The sequence below is a fragment of the Pelophylax lessonae genome (assembly GCF_965119305.1).
Source record: "Pelophylax lessonae genome assembly, chromosome: 1".
Classification (NCBI taxonomy): domain Eukaryota; kingdom Metazoa; phylum Chordata; class Amphibia; order Anura; family Ranidae; genus Pelophylax; species Pelophylax lessonae.
The window spans coordinates 203835603-203857421 of record NC_138768.1 but is presented as its reverse complement, the minus strand read 5'-3'; the positions used below and the strand labels follow the sequence as shown (position 1 = coordinate 203857421).

The following is a 21819-nucleotide window of genomic DNA, read 5'->3' as shown; positions in this document are numbered from 1 at the left end:
AGCCAATTCTTCTTTCAGGGTCCAATTCATAGCACTTGATATTAAAATGCTCACACCCTTTGATTTAGCAATAGGGGATGTAGCGTGGTAAACCCATGGAAAGTCTTTATTGTACAATTTTGGTACTGCATCTTTGCGGAAGTAGGTCTCCTGAATGAAAGCTATTTGTGTAGCATCTCGTTTTAGATCTCCCATAAGTCTCCTACGCTTCTGTGGGGTTGATAGTCCCCTCACAATAGGTCGTAATCTTACAACCTGCTGCCCCCCCCTGGGTCGCCCCACCTCCAGCCACCATTGTGGAACGGTCCCCTGCCCCCTACGGCCACACAACCTATGCGAGAAAAAAAAAATAATAATTAAAAAAATAATTTAAAAAAATTAGTAAAAAAAAAAAAATTTGACAAGAAAAGAAACGCCCCTTCACCCACACAAGTATGTATATACTGTTTAATACCCACTACCCCTACCCCCCTCTAATGGTTATCTAAACCAGCGCAACCAGGCGCTATCTACTGAGGGGGCCATGGTTCCCAAAACCCCGCGAGCAAGCCACTGTACCTGGACACTCTCCTTCAAGAACACAAGAGGGAAGAAAAAAGAAGAAAAGGCTGGGCTCCAAAAATTGGAGCTAAGAAAATGGGCTCTACTCCCTCTCACCCCTACCGTGGTGGTAAGGATGTAGTCCCTATCTTATCCCTGGCAGACAGTAAAACTATAAATTTAAAGTGTCCAGCTAGAGGAGCTCTAACTCGGCGGACGATCGCCTCCCTTCACATAATGTCAATGTCCTACTCCCCCCCCCCCGCCCCAGAGACCCCCTCTTACGCCTCCCGATCTAGTCAAACTACCCCGAGCCAGGTCGCAGATAAAGGGGACTTAATTGCTACATGGTCAGATCCCTTGCTTGTGCCTTCTACTCCTATCACTCTATGGATTCCCCTCCCCCTCCCCCCATCTCCCTTCCTGAGGGCCCCGGGGCCCCCTCACCCCCCCTTCTGCAAAACATCTACCCTCCCCTCAACTCCATCTTAACCCTTCAGACTTGCACTAGGTCCTGGGAGGATCTCTCTTACTCACTTCTAGTTGCTATTAACCATAACTATTCCCTGAGTCACTATATCCTCTGTATACACCCTAATAGTGATTTAAATTCGGTATTATTAAGTCTCACACATATCTTCTTTTTTATGTCTTAAGCGTGTCCCGCACGAAGTGAGGGAACACTCTCGAATTACCTTTACCTCAGTGCCCCCTTCCCTCTTAACCCTTAAGATCGTGCTCCGGCCCTCCATGGCTGGCGGGGGCACGAATAGAAACAAAAAAAAAAAAAACACCTTGTGAAGTTATTGTTGATTTCTACAGATACAAATATATAATATCCAACTTTCCTGTGAAACAAAAAAAAAAAAAAAAAAATCCAAAAACGCTAATTGCTTTCACTTGCACCAGTACTTAACTTAGGCTGGCTATACATGGGTCAAATTTTTAAAGAATTTTCATTCGAAAATCAGAAATTTTGTGCATTTTGTGATTCGATGGTGTCACCATTGACTTCGAAATTCGACCAACCAAGCCTTCAATTCCACCTCATATTGCTACAGAAAATAATGGCTGGGAATTTTCTTTTCTTTTCGGGAATTCTCTTTTCTTGCATACAATGCGCATTTCTTTTTTGATTCTATTTCTCGCACGATTCTCCCATCAGTGATTAGAAAATCGTTTGTTATTTAAAAAAATAATGTCAGATCACTCAAATTGGATGACAAAAATTCTTAGATAAAATTTTCTAAAAAAAAATGTTTTTTCGAAATTCGACCCATTTATGGCCAACCTTAGATACACTGAGATATATTGTTTCTTCACAGGAAGTGTCAGTTCGTAGACTTCAGACAGAGGTCATACATTAACCTGTGCAGTTCCATGTCACATGCCTCATGGAACACAAACAGAAACTTCTGACACAGCAATGTGAAGATTTATTCTATAGACTCTGCATACAGGCCTACAAATGACACCATGAAACTAGATTATCAGTGTACATCTTAAGCAGGTGAAAAAAACAAGGTGCATATAGAAAGGTTTTTAGTGTCTTTAAAAGAATAGATTTTTGTACTTTTAGTTGCAGACTTGTATGCTTACTTCTAATTTCCCTGGTTCATCTCTAGTAATTAATCTACAGATTACAACCTTGTCATATCCCTTATTCAGTATGCATTATGCACGCTAATACAACTAGCAAAATCCACTGTGGGTAGGATTATGTCAGGCTCCCTGCTGTCATTGCATATAGGGAACAGAAAGCTAATATGCAGAGACACCATCCAGACAACAGGGAGTGATGACAGAAAAATAAACTATGTGATGGCTTTCTCCATCATTTCTCTTATGTAAACAATTTTAAAAGGCTTCACCAAATGCACAAGAAATGGGTTTCAGCAAACTCAAGCATATGAAAAGGGAGAATTGTTTTAGAAATACAGCCCCATTTCAATGTTAGGTACATATTGGTGGTTGTTCAGCATCTGAACACTTTTTTATCTTTATTAGCCTGACCTTCTACTAACTATGGCACAGACCCTAAAAAGCCAAGTAAGCAGTATTCTTCATGATATAAAATAATATGTGAATCTAAGAGCAAGATGCTGTCATGGCTATGGCAGATGATTAAAGCCAAGAACACATGTTCAGAGCTCGTGCTGCTGGACTTCACACAACATTAAAGAAACTGCCAGGGGGTTCAACTGAATGACCTCCACCCAAACTTGTAATATACATTTTATTGAGGCTGACACATACAGTAAATAGGTTATCTTACAACCTAAAGTTTAATACTCTGCATGGCTTCTATATTCTCTTGGGTTCTTTGCTTTTTTCACAATATGATGATACATAGATGACAAAACACCCATTTACAAATTGCTTCATCAGTTTTGATTTTGACATTTTTTTATTATGGTCACTATGAAGAAAATAAGCACATAAATTGGGCAATGTACTGATCATAAATACGCAATAGAGAGCTATACTTTTATGATGACACTGCCAACCACAAAACAACATACTGCTAAGGAGTACTGGTGGGTCTCAGCTACACATTAAAGGATAAGTGCCCTTGAGAGGTAAGCATTAGTGTAATGTAATTACCTCTGAAGCTGTTCTCCTGAGAACTCTTGCCTAGAGCTGCACAACGTCTTCCATAGTCCTCACTGGGGGAACAATGCAACAGTGAGAAGAATCTGGAAGGGACCATGCGGAACTCCAGGCAGCGCACACAGTGAAGATCTAAATGCTGAGCATATTACTTCTTATATCATGTAAAAAAACAATAGCAACATTTAAAGGGAAACCATTAGGATAAAAGCATGGGGGCTGGCATTGCCAACTTAATTTTAAAGGTGCAGTGTCTGGGTCTGACCTCCTTATGGCTACTATACTACTTAATAAATCATTGAACCGTAAAATATACCTGTAAGTACTCTAAGGGCTTGTGTGTACAAGCTTTTGTTTGCATTTCAGCTGATTTTCTTCCTCATACAAGTCAATTTAAATGTAAAAGCTACTTAAAGCAGCTTGATGGAACTGAGAAAAAATCGAATGAGACTCAGAGACAATTTCAGAGACAATTAATTATATCACATTACACTAATGCTTATCTTGAGCAACTGAAAGCAAGTCTGTGTTTAGCCATCATGTTGCTCTAGGCAAACCTGATTGATAAGCACCTTTAGTAAAAACTCCATCCCATATATCTTGCAGGGCCAGATTTCTGCATAGTCAACATAGGGTGAGGCCTAGGGTGGCAGGGCTGATTGGGGTGGCACATAACTATCTATACATTATGTTGCGGATTGTCAGTAACACATTTTCATGTAAAACAAAAGGTTCCAGACTACTGTCTTACCTTCAAGTATGATCCAGCTCAGGTCTTATTGTGGCTCCATATTCTTCATGGAGGAATAGTGTACTGTGTACTTTACAGTCCACCCACTGTGGATCTATGCAGCGGCGTAATTAAAAGCTTCAGGGCCCTGGTGCAAGAAACCATAAAGGGCTCTCTTGTCCTCTGGCTGTGGCTGCCCACAGCGACAGAATGCCTGGGTCCAGTCCCCTTTGCAACCCTGGTAGTGCCTCCACTAGTGTCAGTAGTTATTTTTTTCTTTTTTTTTAATCATTTTATGTTTATTTATTTACTTTACTATTTTTATTGTTATACTTTTTTTTTTAAAAGGGCTTTGGTGAAATATCAGAGGTCTAAACAGACCCCTGATGTTTGACCTTATACAATAGAGAAAGGAGATTGAGGACACAGCCTTCTATTTCCTTATCTGCAGCCTCAGCAGCACAGAATGCATGGATGATGATAGGTCTGTACAGAGCCTCCCATTCATTCACAAACTGAAGCATAGTAAGCACAGTTTACTATTCCTCAGTTATGAATGAACAGAGTCAGCCATCAGTACAGATCACTGAATCTATTCATTAAGACAAGAAAGGGGCTGGTAAATCATGAGCTTCTTCTCTGCTCTCCATCCTGAAAGCATCCCCCGCAGCAGCCGGTGGGAGAAGGGAGGGGGGAACCTGGCAGCACTTCAGTGGATGAGGAGAGGCCAGGGGAGAGCACAGGAGCCTGATCACAGCAGGAGGTGGATAGGAAGGGGATTGGGGTGGCGTGGTGACAAGTAAAGAAACCAATCCCCTCCATTTTCCGCTGAAATGCTGCAGTAGGGTAATGGAGGATATTGGTTCCTCTATATGCTGCCCTGCCACCCCTCCTATCCAGGTGTACAGGGGGCTGCTTGGGCTCTCTGGAGCATGGGGCCAGGTCCAAATTGCAACCCCTGTACATACACCCCTGGATCTGTGCATATATATTTGTAACTGCAAACACTTTTTTAGCCTGCAAGTAGGGGAAGGGGGAGGGGAACAAGACCATTGATCTGGGGACCAATAACCTGGCTCTGGTGTCAAAGGATTATTTAAGTAAACCTATTTGCAAGCATTTAATATTAGAGGAAGACTGAGCTGATTAAAATACACAGATTACCAAACAAGAGAAACGAGAGATAATTCCATGTTTCTTTGAATACAAATAATTTTCTGGTTTCTGTCATCATCCCCTATCTCACATACATACACACAATAGGGCCAATTCAGACAGTAGTCAATTAACCTCCTAGCATGTATTCAGGGTGTAGGAGAAACCCACACAAGCACAGTGAGAATGTGCTCTAGATAGTGTTCTGCCTGGACTTTGCAAAAGACCCTAGATCAGTGATAGCGAACCTTGGCACCCCAGATGTTTTGGAACTACATTTCCCATGATGCTCAAATACACTGCAGAGTGCATGAGCATCATGGCAAATGTAGTTCCAAAACATCTAGGGTGCCAAGGTTCGCCATCAGTGCCCTAGATTATGCAAGGTAGAAGTGCTAACCACTAATTCACTGTGCTGTCCAAAATCAACCATTAAATATAAAATAGGTACTTTCTCTTTAAACAAAGTCCATTGTCTTTTTATTTCTACAGCTAAAGAGTTTTTGGCCACCGGCAAAGGATACATAACAAAAAGATGACTTTTTCTGTTTCTATTTGACATTATGGCTGCTATAAGCAGACAGGAGATTCTCCCTTCTACTAAAGGGCACTCTGTTGGCATATTCCTCTGTGTTCTAAACCTTGACAGGTCTGATTCATGCAGTAGTAACTCTGCTCTCTTCTCACAACATGGTCAATGGCTATAAATGTCAGAGCAGCCTCTCGTGCAAAGGTTAAATATTTAGAGACATCAAAAGCGTTCTGTGTTGATTATGATACTTATTGATTGGCCACTCGATTATAAAAGCAGCAGCATGGAAAAAATCAATATCCTTTTTTATCTCCAGAAGTATAGGGAGATGCCACAGTTCAATCTAACCTTCACATTACACATGACCTGTTTACTTTATAGAAATAATGTTAATCTCTTTACTTCTCTAATAAAAAAGAACCAAACCGCTTTTGTGGCTTCATACAGACCTTAAAAATTCAGATCATGTCTTCCTTGAGTCAATTTGTTTAGAAATCTGTGATACTGGCATTGTGTTTAATAAAGCATAAAAAAAGAATTTTGTTTAAAGGGGTTCTGACCTCAAAAATAGTTCTTGCATTAAGCCGGCTGAATAAAAAAAAAAAAAAACTGATTATTTTATCCACACAAACAAAGTGAACAGAGGAATCTCCTCCCCACGGGACATTATATTATGACAGTGGGACTCTTCACTGTCAGAATACATTGATTAACGGGTGCAGCCACCGATCGACAAAAGTTTTCCACCTTGTTCGTTCAACAGAAGTCAATAAAACAATTGATTTTTTTTTTGAATGGGGACAGCCACACATGGATCAATTCAGCCAGTCCCTGCTGAGCTGGCTGAATTTGGATCTGTCCATGGCCAACTTAAGACTGAGGCTCCAGTTTTGGTTATCTTGGCAAGATGCCTAACCCCTAACCCACTGTTTTTTTGTATATTTCTTGGACTCTTGCACTAATACAATGCGGTTGAAACCCCCTGGTTGGACACTGCAATATACTGGGGATATCTCCCTGTTGGAACATCTAGGAAACATACAGTATGAGGCTAATATATAAGACTCACGGGTAATTTAGTTCACCATTCACCAGGGTCAATCATAACCTAACAACAAAGAAGAGATATCCTCCTTGAACTGTGTAGTAGACTTTCATGACTGATAGTTACATACTGTATGTCGTACATAGAAGCAACACCTTCTGACCTTTGACGCCACATCCTCTGACCTTTGACCTTTAAGGGACATCCCTATCCCTAGGTCCTGACCTTGAAGGGAAAACCCTAACACCTTGACCTTCAAGGGAAAACCCTAACCCCTAACTACCAATAGCTCCTAAAACATAACTAAACCCAATTAAAAAAAAAAATATTTTGCAGTTCACCATTCCGGTGTGTAGTGGCTGCATTGGGTTTTATTTTCCAGGCAATGAAAACTTTTAGGAAGTACAGAAATACCTGTTGATCTTGCTAAAAATGCAGTGCCTTTGCCCTGTGAGCTGATCTGGAAAACAAAAAAATTATTATGTTTCTTGTTTAAACTACTAATCCCATCACCCTGTGTACTAGAAATATAAGTTATTTGTATCTATTTTAATTATTTATTGTTCATTTTAGTGTTCAGTACATAGTATTACACTTGCTTTTCGCATTTGCTGGTGAATGCCCAAACCACATATGATGGCGGTTGTGATCATTGCCTATTACTAATATAGCTGTTTTGTGTGCATTCTCAATAATCATTCAATGATATGGGTTTTTTTCAGTGGCTGGTGCCTAAAATAATAAATATGGTTGTAGTTTGCCACAGAAGCAATAACATTACCTACAGCCTGTCAGCAAGTGTGACAGTATTTTCTGCAGATCAGACTGGATACCGTTCAATAAACTGTGCATAAAGCAATAAGGGATACATAAAAAGCAGTAAACTATAGTAATCAATCAGAGTTCTGTGTACTGGAGTTAGATCAGCTAAGAAGTTATTTAATTTCCAAATGCTGTAGCTTGTTGCACTGTAAATCTTTGTTCCTATTGAATAAACCCGCTTTCTTGAGCTTATGCTTGTCTTTAGCCAGAAACAAAAGTCTAGGAAGGATAATACCACCACCAACCCTAGGAGAACACTGCTGAGATAAGGAATGCATGTGATATTACCAGAGTCACTCTACTGTTGAATTGGAGATAGGGAGTGTGTTATCTCCAGGTTCAACATGCTCTTGACGCACAGGGACATGACTAGAAATACTGTGACTTACAGCAAAAATTTTAGGGTGGGGGCATTGGTATTTGTGATTTTTTTTTTTAGGGGCACTCCTGAGTCAGCAATGAACACATTTCCAGGATCTGCGTGCTGCTAACTCAAGAATGAAGGACACATTTCAAGGGCATGTCTCAAGGGACACTGAAGTGCTGAATGGGAAAAGATGTAAAAAAGTAAAATGTGAAAAAAGCTTTACAGGAGCACAATATTCTTGTCATTGCAAATGTCATGTGAAAATGGTTATTTTAGGGTTTAAACCTACTTAGCATATTATAAGTGTAATATTAACACTACAAAGAAACAATTATATTAGGTATTTACCTAATATAATTAACAAGCATCCTTGTTTGTTCATTATGCTTCCCACTTGCAATGGTGCATATTATTAATACTTTACTGCACCTCTGTTGCAGTTCAAAATTCAATGTCCCCAGTCTGCTGGCCAGAATCATTGTACCCACATCCTCTGAGCCCCAGTCCTCCTGGACCCACCCCAACCTGTTACAGGACAGGGAAAAGAGAAGCAGCACAGCGGTGCGCTCATTTTCTTTCACTCTGGTTTCTCTTCCTATCAGCATGTTTCTTGCCAGCGCATGAACTGACTGACTCCTGTATTGCTGTAATGGAGTGGGGGAGAACACCCATTCTTTAACCCCTCTGATCACCAGTCTTTTTAATCACTCTGCCAGCAGTATATGTATGCTGCGCAAACCATTCGGGATGGCTGGATGTTTTTTAAATGTCTCGGGACTGAAGTTTTACTGAGCTGAGTTGCTTCCATTTACTGCAACTTTGCTATTTTCTAAATATGTCACCTGACGCTTCTTCATTTGTATGTCCCCTGACTACTTTTAAATGGGAATGTTGCCTGGAAGATTCGCTCAGATATGCCCTCTTCTTTACCTACAAATGACTGTTAACCTAATCATTGCACTCATCACCCAAATTTCTAAATACGGTATGTGGGAAAGGGACATTATATCGAGCTGTCTCCGAGTCCTACAATATGTTCCAAAGTCTTAACCATGTCCTACAAATCATCCATCATTAAGTACAAGGAATCTTGATACAAAATGTTAACACAGTGGTACCATACACCTGTTACACTACATCAAATGCACCCTTCAATATCAGACTGTTGTTGGTGTTGCCACTCAGACAGTAGAGACATGCTTCATATATTTTGGCCACGGTAAGCCCTTCTGGAAGCAAGTCCATGCTATCATATAGAAATTTACAGATACTCAAGGTCCCTTCATGCCTTTTTTCTTTCTTTTGCACCATACTCCGATGATGGTGAAGGTGTACAAGAAGTAAGGCGAGACACTTAGTCAATGCGACGTGATCTTGTGTGCCTAGGTTGTGAAATCCATGACTGTACCCTCCTCCTTGGCACAATGGTTCTGTAAGGTTGAGGATACAATATGGAGAGCCTGACTAGTGCCTTGAAAGATACCAGTGGCCAATCTAGAAACAATATAAAAGGGGGGAGGGGGGCTCATAAGATACCACAGTCAAAACTATAAGGTATAGAAGATACATTTAACAGGACATGGCTTTACTGGCTCAACTACTCTTGCATTGCTTAATTTGTTATTATATTACAGGAGTTATTTTTAATTACTCTTGGACTGCTTAATCTTGCTAGCTGATCACCTCCTCTATCCCTAGGATAGGAAGATGTGAAGGAGAAGCTATGGTTAGATACGGTACCAACCACACATAGGAATGGGATGCCTCCAGGATACTGCTAGTATATGAAGACTTCTGTAGCCCAATCAATTGAAAAAGAGGTTGGTTATGGGAAAAAAAAAAAAAGAAAATCAGGTTGGGAGCAGATTTAACCTATGCTCTTCCCTTTTCTCCCTCTCTCAGAATTCCCTACTCTTCTTCGCTGTTACCTCATTCCCTCTCTCTCCCCCCCCCCCCCCCTCATTTTTCTTCTCCTCCCTCCCTTCCCTGGTACATATAGGTCCCAGTCTTGCAATTTGACAATATGGTATCATCTGGTGATGTCAAGGGGAGTAACCTTCTCAATGTCGAATATGTGCAGTCACCTGCTCTGCTTATAGCTGCTGTATGTGGTCCACTGAATCATTCTTAGTGTTGTAAAGATAGTACCTATAAAGGTGAACCCTCGATACTGCTACATATTGTTCATTTGGTCTATAATTACCTAAGGATTGTGTTTAATTTTTATTTCACCCGATGATAGGTGGTCTGTATTGTCTTTGCTTTGGATTGTAACCCTTTTACCGTAGAAAAGATATCCTAAATAAAGAAGAAAAAAAGAAAAGATTACCAGTCTTCAGGGGTGCAGTTCAGACCTGAGAAAGCAAAGCCCAACTACTCTACCAAGATGTCCACAAGGGTCACAGTGCAAAACAAGGCATGGTAAGGCAGTAACGGGGAAAACATCAGTTGCAGAAAGAGCAAGGGCAAATGTCTATTCCTTTTCCCTCTGCTTGTCTGTTATGTAAACAGCTTAAAATCTACCTTTTCGTGGTCTGACTTCAATAGAGTAAATTCTACACTTAAGAACTTAAAGACTAACTATACTGGTTTGGGGGTCAGTTCTATTTAATTTTTTTAAGTTTTCTTTTTTTTTAACTGATATTTTATATCTCTTTCTACTATAGAAAGGCTATGACAAAGGATTCCCAGAGCATCCTAGATATTCTAGCATGCAGTGTACACATTTCAGCAATGCCGGGAATAATGAATTCCTGGAGTGACATCATCACAGCTGGGCCAATGAAAATGGCTGATGATCAGTAACCGAAAGTTGAATCAGGCAAAGATGACAGCGGCCAGCAGGGAGCTCCAGGAGACCACAAGCTTAAAAAAGTTGCTGCAAAAGCTTAAATACCCCTTGCATGTTGGTGGCAACCCTAGTCCCTGTTTGGGATAGTGTCCAAAGACATTTGTTTTGTTGTGTTATTTTTTTTTCCCCAATACAAGTCAGTAGGGATGCAAAGGCAGCTTGAAGCAGATTAAAAGAAAATCAGATTCAGAACATAAGGAGGTCAGAAGCACTTTAGAAGGAACTCAGAAGCATCTCAAATTGATCTCAACTACAAACTTAATGCATCTAAAGGTACACTGCATTCCCCCATCTAGACATACTGGAGTTGATTTACTAAAACTGGAGAGTGCAAAATCTGGTGCAGCTCTGCATGGTAGCTAATCAGCTTCTAACTTCAGCTTGTTCATTAAGCTTTGACAAAAAAAAAAAAAAAACCTGGAAGCTGATTGGTTTCTAGGCAGAGCTGCACCAGATTTTGCACTCTCTGGTTTTAGTAGATAAACCCCACTGTTAGGGCCCCTTTCACATGTAGCCACCCTTCTATATGCAGCAATTCAGTTCTGCCCGCCTGTAGCCAGCCTGAGGTTAAGTAATGTTTCTGTTATCTGTTAGTTTTTCCATAAGCCCTGGTTAATGTTTACTTACTGCTACTGGGGAGTGCCCCTGGTTATAATGTAAGAGGATCCAGTAATCGGGGTTATATATATTTATAAAATAATGAAATGAGGTGACTTAGTACCCCTACACTTGCGCAAAAGAAATTGCCCAAAAAAATTGTGATCAGGTTACATATTTAAAGCAGCACGTCATAAAGCCAAAAGTCTTAACAAATTAACAAGAAAGTGATAATGACCGTGCTTCCAGTTAACAATAATATCTTAAATATATAAAAATAAAAAATGTATAAAATTGTGAAAAAGTGAAAACAAGGTGCTCAAAAGTCCCAGTTAATGTTGTACATGACAAAATCCCCAATATATTCGATCTCCTCCAAGACCATCCAAACCAAAGAAATCACCCGTGAACTCGTGGGTCTTTCCTCTGCCAATATTCACATGCACAAAGCACTCACCAGATGGTTTTGACACCCATTACAGGTAGTCACAATCAGCATGAATGGTATTCAATAAAAATCCGGAAGCGCCTGTCAGTATGGGTACAAATGCTCGGAGAAAAAAAAGAAATATGCCTCTCATAGTGTAATACGTCCAACAATTTATTAAAGCAATAAAAATTACACTGAAGCTGAATGTTCTCGGGCATTTAAAAAGCAGGCAACGCTGCACTGCACTACACCTGTGTTCCACCTGCGTTCCAAAAAGTGGAAGTGGCGTGTCACCTCTTAGTCCCACCCTACGGGTTTCATCAGCATGCGTCTGACATCATGTATATTTATGTCTTCCTGGCCAACCCCTAGGAGGTTTTGCATGCTCAGGAACTCTCTTTTTTTTTTTAAACTCATCCAGGGGAGAATGTATACCGTTGTTTTTAACAACCCAGGCCTGCTACCTTTGGGAGTTCATATGTGCTATGCTGCAAGGAGCAAGGCTTTGGTATGAGGCCCAAGCTTGCACAGCCTTGCTGAAGGTAGTTTTCCCAGAGGGGGTGCAGTTGATCCTGGGAAGGAGCACCAAGGAGGAACTTTGGCTTCTGGAGGTGCTTGAGAACCTAGAATTTGACTTGGACCTCACAGGGACATAGCTCCCAACTGTCCCTGATTTAGAGGGACTGTCCCTGATTTGGAAGAAAGACCCTCTGTTCCTCTTTCCTCCTCAGTTGTCCCTCATTTTGGTCTGACCTATATAGGTACAGCATATTTAAAGTACACTATTTATCTTTCAAAAAGTGTTTCACAGTGCAAAACCTTTCATCCAATTTCTAAATTGCTTCATTTGTAAATTTTAGAAGCCAGTATAAAGGAATAGTAGTGGTAAAAAAAAAAAAAAAATCACTTGTGTGTTTAAAGTGTTTCCAAACCCAGATCCTGCATTCTCTATATCTGGTCTTCTACAGCACACAGAACATGGAAATGCAATTATTTTAGTAACTATAAACTGATAAATACCTTTTCTCATCGGCAGTATATAGCAATCTTGTGACTTGTATCAGTCAGTGCTGATAGTTTGTAGAGAAGTTTTAATTTCTCCCACGAATGTCCTATAAGGCTTCAAGACCCTAATTCTTTATCTGAACATGTTTCAACAGTGCTGATTTGCCCTGTGCTGATCACATTTACCCTCACAAGAAAAAAAAAACATCCATCAATCAAGATGTGACATCCCACCCACTGTGTTCTTTTTTAGTTATGGGAATGTGGGGACTGGGCTGTCATTTAGGATCTGTATATACGCCCACACGTGTGATGTTAATACCATGTCACCAGAATAGCTCAGCTAAAGCCTGGAAGTGTTCTCTGAGCAAAAGAGACCAAACTGAGCATGTGCAGCTGGACTACACTTACTGTGCTTATCTGGACTTGCCTAGAGTGAACGTGCCGGAGGGGGAGGATCTGTGCATACAGGATCACACAGCCTTTTTACACAATGCAAAATATTAATCACTTAAGTTACACAGTGATTATAACAAGCATGCTATTCTGCATCTATAGACAGATTTTACTGTTGTGGGTTAAGTAACACGTTAACTAATCATTTTTATGATATCATTCTCCTTTAAGGGGCGTGTCAGGCTGTGTCTCCTATGTCTACATACTTTTGCTTATAGGTGTACCTCATTACCATCTCAAAAAGTTGGGAGGTATGCAGGGAGTCCAATGTTTTGCCTAAGTGTTGTATCTGGCAATTGCTCTAACATCAAGTGTTCAAGAATCACAGGGTGCCAGTCTGGGTTAAAGGTCCTTTTACCTGTAAAAACTATAAGTAGAATTTTGGAGTCTGCCACATTCCTTAAGTATCCTGAGCCCTAACCCTCTCTACCAGGAGTTTATTAGAGCCCAATAAGCTCTACTTTTCTGACTAAAAGTAAATGATGTCCATCTGTCCATAACTCCCACTGTAAGTCAAGAACTCAACTATGAGGTGATATGTCAGCCCACCTGACCTTCAGGGTCCCTAATAGCTTTCAGGGGGTAAAGAGATGCTACACATGTAGCAACCTCCTAGGTAGGTGCTAGTGAGAGAGCATAATTTCTGGCTCTGTCTGCCTATCAGGCAAATCTATATTGTTCTCTGCCTACCAGAGAGCAGGATCTGTTAGTGAGGTCTGCTCATTGTGCTCAGGATGCAATTAATTCTGGCTAGAGAGTGTTTCACACTGGTCCAATAGGGAGGCATGTAGGACAGTGGAAGGAAACCTGACCAATGGATGCATATGCTTTGATACAGTCCTGGTGATTGGCAGAGACGGGTTGTCTTGGTGCATTATGGGATACTGTATAAAAGCCAGAAGCACATGTGCTGCGGGGTCTTTGGCTGGAGAGCAGAGTCCCGGAGGGAGGGTGACGGCTGCCTTCTCCTCTGTACTAGTGGCACGTGGCCTCAGGAGGTCATCCTGAGGGCCAGAGGAATGGAGCTCAACCCAGAGGTCCAGGAGAGCTGACTGAGGGAGAGGCACTGGAGACCCTGGAAATACAGTATCGTGAGTACGGGGGATCATGTTAAACAGCCTGACCTGAGGGGGGCCACCCCAGGAGTAGGATAGTCAGTGGACGCGTGTCAGCAGCCAAGAAAGAGGATACTAAGGAGAGTGTCCTGAAGATAAACTTAGTTCATCAAATCATCTGGAAAAGAGACTTAAAGCTAAATTCACCTCAGTGGCAAGATGGACCAACAGCCTGGCTGTACCAAGAGATAGAAGTCCTCAAAGCTTGTGCATAGTTAATTTGGAGTATCGCACTATTCCCTTCTCCCATCCCCAATTTATCAATAAAACACAAAAACAACTACATACCCCTGGATTGTTTATTGAATGAGCCAAGAAGGAAAGTGAGAGACTGTTAATGTAAAGGTTGCTAATGGTAACCCAGGAGGACCCGTAAGTGTGAAATCCCGCAGTCCTCAAGGGGGCAGTGCTACACACATGTTTGTGGTAACTTGCAGTAAAACACATTTATGCATGATGTGCAGCCATGGCGGAGTGTATTGTTGTGCACTGTATAAAAGAAAAAGTAAGCTGCATTATTTTGGCTGCCCTAACACAGTACGTCTTAAAGTTGGAGAAAGTAGTAGGTAGGTTTTTATTCAAAGAAGAGAATTTTGTTTCTCTTCAGCCATGAAAGCTTCTGCTTTTACTGCTAGAAATTGTTTTTCTCATTGTACGATGAGCAACTCAATATATGTCTTAGAATTTGGGAGCCAGGATAAATAGACTCTTGTGCACATGTCCCAGGTCCACCCTGGTGCCACATCTGAAAATTGACCAGTTGACAATGTCAGCAGTGAGGACTTTGCATAGCTGTGGGAAGAGGGGTTGGGGGGGGCGTACTTTGGCAGGTAAGTGTAATGTTATGTGCAAAAATGCTAAACATACTTGCACAATATGGCAAGTGTCCATCAATTCCTTATGTGGATTTTAGTTGTGCTTTAACTCATGATAACACTTCGCGTTATTGTAATGCATTAGGTTAGATTCACAAAGCTTGAACACCAGGATAAAGATCTTAATTTAACCAATGTGTCTGTAATTATTACATTTTATTGGACTCAGCTAAAAGCTACTCTTGCCACCATGATGGCACAAGTAGCAGGTGCCACAATGATGCAGAGAAACCGGTAAACTTTTTAAATGTCTGATACTTCTGGGAGTGTCGATTTCTTGGTCCCCTGCTGAACTCAGTGATTCCTCCTACCACCCTGTTCATCACTTTAGGATACAGTTCAGACTAGACTACAGCGCACAATAGCTCTGCATCAGAGCGGCGTTCAGTGGTGCAGGCAGAGCAAAAAGTAAGTATTGACTATCTTCTTTTTGCAAGGATAAGATTTTGGCATTTTTAATTTTAGCAACATAGAATTAAATTACAATAAAATACAGATTCAGGTTTTCCTTTATATTATCTATTGTTTTAATTAAATCTTAGAATTTTCTGCCTCCAATTACAAGTAGGTTCCCAAGTTGGGAAACAGTACTTCAGCAGACACACAATGTGCCCTTTTTAAATTACAGTTTCTGGTCCAGGGTGAGATTTACCTGTCACTTGGAAGGCATCCGATTTAAAACAAAATACGTATACGGTATGTACTATCACAAAAGAAGCAACGCAGGAATAAATGACATCTCAAATCTTTCATGTCATTTTTTTCTGAAGACAGGCTCTTTTATCAGTAAAATCATATGTGATATGGTTAGTTTTCTATTGATTTTGATCTCCAGCGTCAGATAGAACCAGAACAAAGGGACTAGAAGTAAGTGGCACAGAAGAAAAAGATAAATGGCTGTACATATAATACAACTATGGATAATTGACAGCTGGAGACAAATGACTAGAATATTTGTTTGATAAATGAGTTATGATCTTGTACTGATTTTAACATTTAAATATGCCTGTCTACCTTCTTTTTATTCATTGCTATTGGTTTAAAGTGTAACTATGGCGCAGAAGAAAATCCTGTTAGAAAGTCAGATAAAGATTTTTTAAATATGAAGTTTGTGGTTCAATTGAACTCTGTTCATTTTTTTTATCTAACTTCTGCCTGCTTTATCTATGAGTTAGCCTAATTTGTATATCACCACATTAAAGCCCCACTTGAGCCCAGTTTTTTTTTTAAATTTTAGATTGAGATAGGTTTGAAACTACTGTCGGGATTATGTTGCTGTGCCATTATTGGGAGACTCCCCGTAGCATTATGTGCTTGTAGTACCATGACAAGAAATAAGGGAAAAGGTGTGACCAGAACGTCTAGACACAGGCAGCAATAAAAACAGTTTCACAGTTTTTAATCCACCCCGCCTGCAAATAAAGTATTCTTGAATTTATCTCATTCCACATTAAAGGTTTCCCATTTACTTATTGTCCTTGTAAAATCTTGTGATACAGTGACAATTAAACCCTGACTGAGGCTCTAACAAATCCACTCTATCCAAATGAAACAAACAAAAAAAACAAAGGGTTTTAGCTAGAGTTGATCTTTATCCACTTGATAATTGGCCCTTCATTACCAGGCAAGCACTTGGTCATGAAACACTGTATCCAAATGTAATTTTATATCAGTTTCTGAGATTTCTTTTGGTGGTATTTAATAAACCCTTTTTTTTTTTTTTTTTTACTATATTAAGGAAATAGGACCAATTATGTGGATTTGCTCATATTTACCTCTCTGTTCTTTATTAAAAAAAATAATAATAATAATACTTAGAGGGGTTTTGTATTACCCCACTCCCCCACATGCACACTTTAAAATATATATATATGTATATATATATATATATATATATATATATATATATATATATATATATAATATATATATATTCACATAATCATTGGTGGTCAGTGGGACCTTTATGCTCCCCCACTACCACCACACACACTGATAACAAAAACTATCCCATCATTGGTGGTTTAAAACCCCCCACATTCACATTTAATTAGCTGAAGTCCACCCTGATGTACATCCTGCCTGTGATCTGAGCTGCCCAATAATTTTGGGAGCTTGATGGTATTACTCCTCATCATCTGAATCTTACCAGCCATTTGAATTAGCTACACAAATTAGTGAGATTAAGGGACGGTTCCCACTGGTGTGTCAAAATCAATTGTTCCCACGAGAGCCGTCTTAACTGGTCCAACTTGTGTTGGTCCAACTTTAAAAAAGATTCCTGCACTACTTTGGTTTGACTTGGGCATGATTTCAGCCCATTGATTTGAATGTAAATTGCATCCAAGTGGGATCATCATCTTAATTGATCCAACTTTTGGCATGCGACTTGAGCATTGAGAATCTCGTAGGGAAACCCCACGTCTAAATAAAAAAAAAAAAACAGCGTGAAGCCCCCCCCCCCCAAGACCACACCGGCCCTTTTGGTCATGTGATGTCACAAGGGGTGGGGTCTCCAGGTTACATAACTAGATGGCCACGCCCCATGGCTATATAAAAACTGGGAGACACCGGAGCTTCACAAAGGCGGTTGACAGCGTCGGAGGAGGACTGACTTTTTATTTTTAACATGGCGATGGCGGTGGAGGAGGAACACATCGATGGATGGAGAAGACATCACTGGAGGGAGAAGATCGGAGGAAGAAGACATCAGCGAAGGGAGAAGACATCAGCGGAGGGAGAAGACTGGAGGAAGAAGACATCAGCAGAGGGAGAAGACATCAGCAGAGGGAGAAGTCCGAAGGGAGAAAACATCAGTTGAGGGAAAAGACTGGGGAAGAAGACATTGGTGGTGGTACTGGAGAAAGAAGACACATTGGAGCTACAATGGGGGACATTCTTCATTTTTAATAAAGGACTTGTCAAAAACCATCTCTTGTTTTTGTACCCCATACTCATTCACATCGGGGGACAGGATCCGGGGGCTTCAAGATTCCAATAAGCCCCCAGCCCGCAGACCCCCATCAATTTGTTGTCCCCATCAACATGGTGCTTTGAGGTTGCCCCAAATCACACCCCCTCCCCCATGTTGAGGGCATGTGGCCTGGTATGGTCCAGGAGAGGGGGGGGTGCTTGCTCATTCCCCCCTTTCCTCACCTGCCAGGCTGCATGCTCGGATAAGGGTCTGGTATGGATCTGGGGGGGATCCAACACCATATTTTTTTGTTTTAGCATGAGGTTTCACCTCAAAATCCATGAGAGGGGACCCCACGCCATTTTTGTCTTACATTCTGGTGTAAGATTCCCCTTCAAGATCCATACCAGACTCGAAGGGCCTGGTAGGGATCGGAGGGGACCCCACACTGTTTTTTTCGTGATAAATTTGGTGTGAGGTTTAATCCATACCAGAAGCAAAGGTATTGTTTTGATTGGTTAACGGACAAGTTGCAATCATCTCAAAGTCGGATCCCGTTCATTGAACTTGCATGGAAGTTTGACATGAAGTCCCAGGGCAAAGTCAGATCAGAAGTCGTGTGACTTCCATGTCGGATCAGTGTGAACATAGCCTTATCCTAATAACATCTATATTCCAAGATGCATCTGAAAGGCCTTGGCAACTTTTAACCAAAAAGTGATTGGGGTTTAGATTTATTTACATTCACCTTAGTGTTGAAAGACAAAATCTGAGCTGTGCTGAAAAGTGCATGTGATGTATCATATGTAGCCATAAATAAACAAATAAGCAAAAAATCCCTAAATTTTCCTATATTTTATGCAAACAAAAACAATTATGGAGTCTTGGAAAATTATGGTGTTACAGCTATTAAACAAAAAAAAGTAAAAACCAGATAATGTTGCAGTGTGCTTAATTTATACACAGTTGTATAATATCATTGAAAGCACACATGCCCTAATGTTCATTATATGTATAGCTCAATGGTAAGTAGGTAGCTAGTTCAAATTTGTGCAGGTTGACCCGCCCAAAAAGTTCATGTTTATTTTATTTTTTTTAACTATCTACACCCATTTAAAGTGTTTGTTACCCCACTGGTGGTTCCACCCGGAGAATGCTGCGGCTACTTTGGAAGCAGCTATTTTCACCTCCTATGAATCGCTACAAAACCTGATACATCGTAGATCCATTATGGGTAGACCGAACACGGCTCTTGTCTCTGTCACCCTGCGTATTTTTGCGGCTGCAACCCTGGATGGTTCTGACCCTCCGGAGCTGCATTCCCCTAATGTCTAATTTGGTCCAACCCACGGCTGAAGGAGTTTTTTGGTCAAGATGATGGTCTTTTCTGGTCCCGTCTCGGTGTGAAATCCATTTCTCATTTGTATGTCCGGGGAACCTTCAGGTCCTTTGCGGACATGCAATCTGCTTTTGGCCTACCCTCCACGGCTTATTACCGATACTTGCAACTGAGACACACGGCGGCCGCGCAGTTTGGCCTTCGCGATGTCTCGCTTGAACCGACCCCCTTGGAAAACCTTCTTTCTGACTCCTCACACGAGAAGCTGATCTCTACATATTATACCCGACATTTACATTCTCATTCCAAGAGGCTGGCGGTGGTTGAGTCTCAGTGGCGGGAGGATATCCCGGAATTGTCGGAGGAGGTGTGGCAAGACACCCTTCCGGAACAAATACCTGTTGTTATCTCCTCTAGGGATAGGGTTATCCAATTGAAGCTTCTTTATAGAGCATACTATACCCCCCTTTCTTGCACAAAATAGGTACATTGCCTTCTCCGCTATGCTCCAAGTGTACTGCTGCGGATGGCTCATTTTTCCATATGTTTTGGGAATGTTCCCCTATCCGTGCCTTTTGGTCGGAAGCCACGGCTTTTATTGCTGATATTTCTCAGTTGTCTAATGTTTGCAGCCCCCTTCGTTGTCTGCTGGGTTATGTGGATGACGAGGACGCCCCTGCTCGTACTAAATTGTTTCTCCGTTTGACATTCTTCTATGCTAGGAAGGCTATAGCTACTAGATGGAAATCTTCTGCTCCCCCTGACGTTCCATTATGGATTGCTCTTATTAACCAGGCATTACCTTTGTATAAACTGACGTATGAGGCCAGAGGCTGCCTCCGGAAAATTTGGTCTTTTTGGGTGGACTCTGACCGGACTGCCTCTTCAGTTTCTGACTCTACATAGCCGATGTTCATTACAGCCTCTGGGAGTTTTCTTTTGGCTGGGAGGGTTCTCTATTGATGTTACAGCTGACAGTTATGTCTAGTATTTATGTCATGGCTTTTGATGTACAATGGAGTCTTGTATGTATTTTTTGACTCCTACATTGACATGCTTCATTTTATTTCTCTGTTCTGTATTGTTTTGTTTGTTCAATAAAATACCTTTAAAAAAAAAAAAGTGTTTGTTACCCCAACATTTTATATTCCTGACATGTGTCTTCTGTACCATGTACTTGTATTAAAAAGTATCCTGTTTTCTTCATATTGCTTCCTTTGTGTGAAATCCCTTGTGTTCCTGCCAGTTCTTCTGCTTTCCTATTAAAAACTGATCACACTAAGGAGCAGGACAAAGCGTGGTCAGTTTTCTGGCTATGCTGGGAACTCAGCCTGCTCTCCTCTAATTATCAAACTTGTCCTGACTAGGGATGATCGAACGGTTCGGGTCAACCATCGGTTCGACACGAACATTGACTGTTCGAAATTTGGTCGAATTCCGAACTTTTTGCGGAAAAAGTTCGGAATTCGGCAACCAGAACCGACCAAAATGCAATGGGAGAGGAACTGGGCTTTAAAAGCCCGTGATTGGACCAGAAACATCAGTAAAAGCCAATTGAGGGGCAGGAGGATGCTAGGAATGTGATTGGAGTGACTAGGGGGTCCAGAGGTCAATCAGTAGTGAATACGCCCCCCCAGTATATAACAGAGCCCCGCCAAATCTCTAGCACTGTAATACAGGGGCTGTGGAAGAGAGTGGAAGCAGCTCTGTTACTCCTGCTGCAAAAGTGTCATTTAGCAATTATTAGTGTGAGGAAAGGGATATGCAGTGTAGTTAGGGTACTATATACCACTATAGTTGGATTCAATAATCTAGTTTCTGTAGGGAAAGTGTTAAGTGTCAGGGTGACCGTAGTGTAGTGTAGGGTGAACTGACTCTGACTGCTATGCCAGGGTGACAGAACTCATCCATGTCAGGGTGACCGCCATAAGAAAAAGATCGTTTGTCTTAGAATTGCAGTAGAGCAGGGAGGGGGCTCCGCTCCTGTCACACCTGGGCGTTTTTGCTGCAGGCGTTTATTGGGCTTTTTTGAGGACGTCTTTGGAGGCAGGCATGACATCTGAACTTCTGTGTAGGGGTATATATATATATATACACACACACATATATGTATATATACACATACACACATATAGGTGTGAAAGTAGCGGAATCCCAGCCATGTGCTAATGAAATTATTTGCAGGGATGTGGCTCCGCTCTTATCACACCTATATGTGTGTATGTGTATATATACATATATGTGTGTGTGTATATATACCCCTACACAGAAGTTCAGATGTTATGCCTGCCTCCAAAGACGCCCAAAAAATGTCAAATAAACACACCTGGGCATTTTTGTTGCAGGTGTTTATTGGGCATTTTTTGGGCGTCTTTGGAGGCAGGCATAACATCTGAACTTCTGTATAGGGGTATATACACACACACACATATATGT

The 21819-nt window shown here is 41.1% G+C and overlaps 1 protein-coding gene across 1 annotated transcript in view; it reads right to left on the bottom strand.

Moving 5' to 3' along the window:
• The window catches only part of CTXN3 (cortexin 3), a 79846-nt gene extending 72798 nt beyond the window's left edge, over positions 1–7048 (bottom strand). The window contains exon 1 of the mRNA XM_082275834.1: positions 7027–7048. The gene's annotated coding sequence lies outside the window, so the exon portion shown is untranslated. The remainder of the gene's footprint in view (positions 1–7026) is intronic.
• Positions 7049–21819: the final 14771 nt, after the last annotated feature.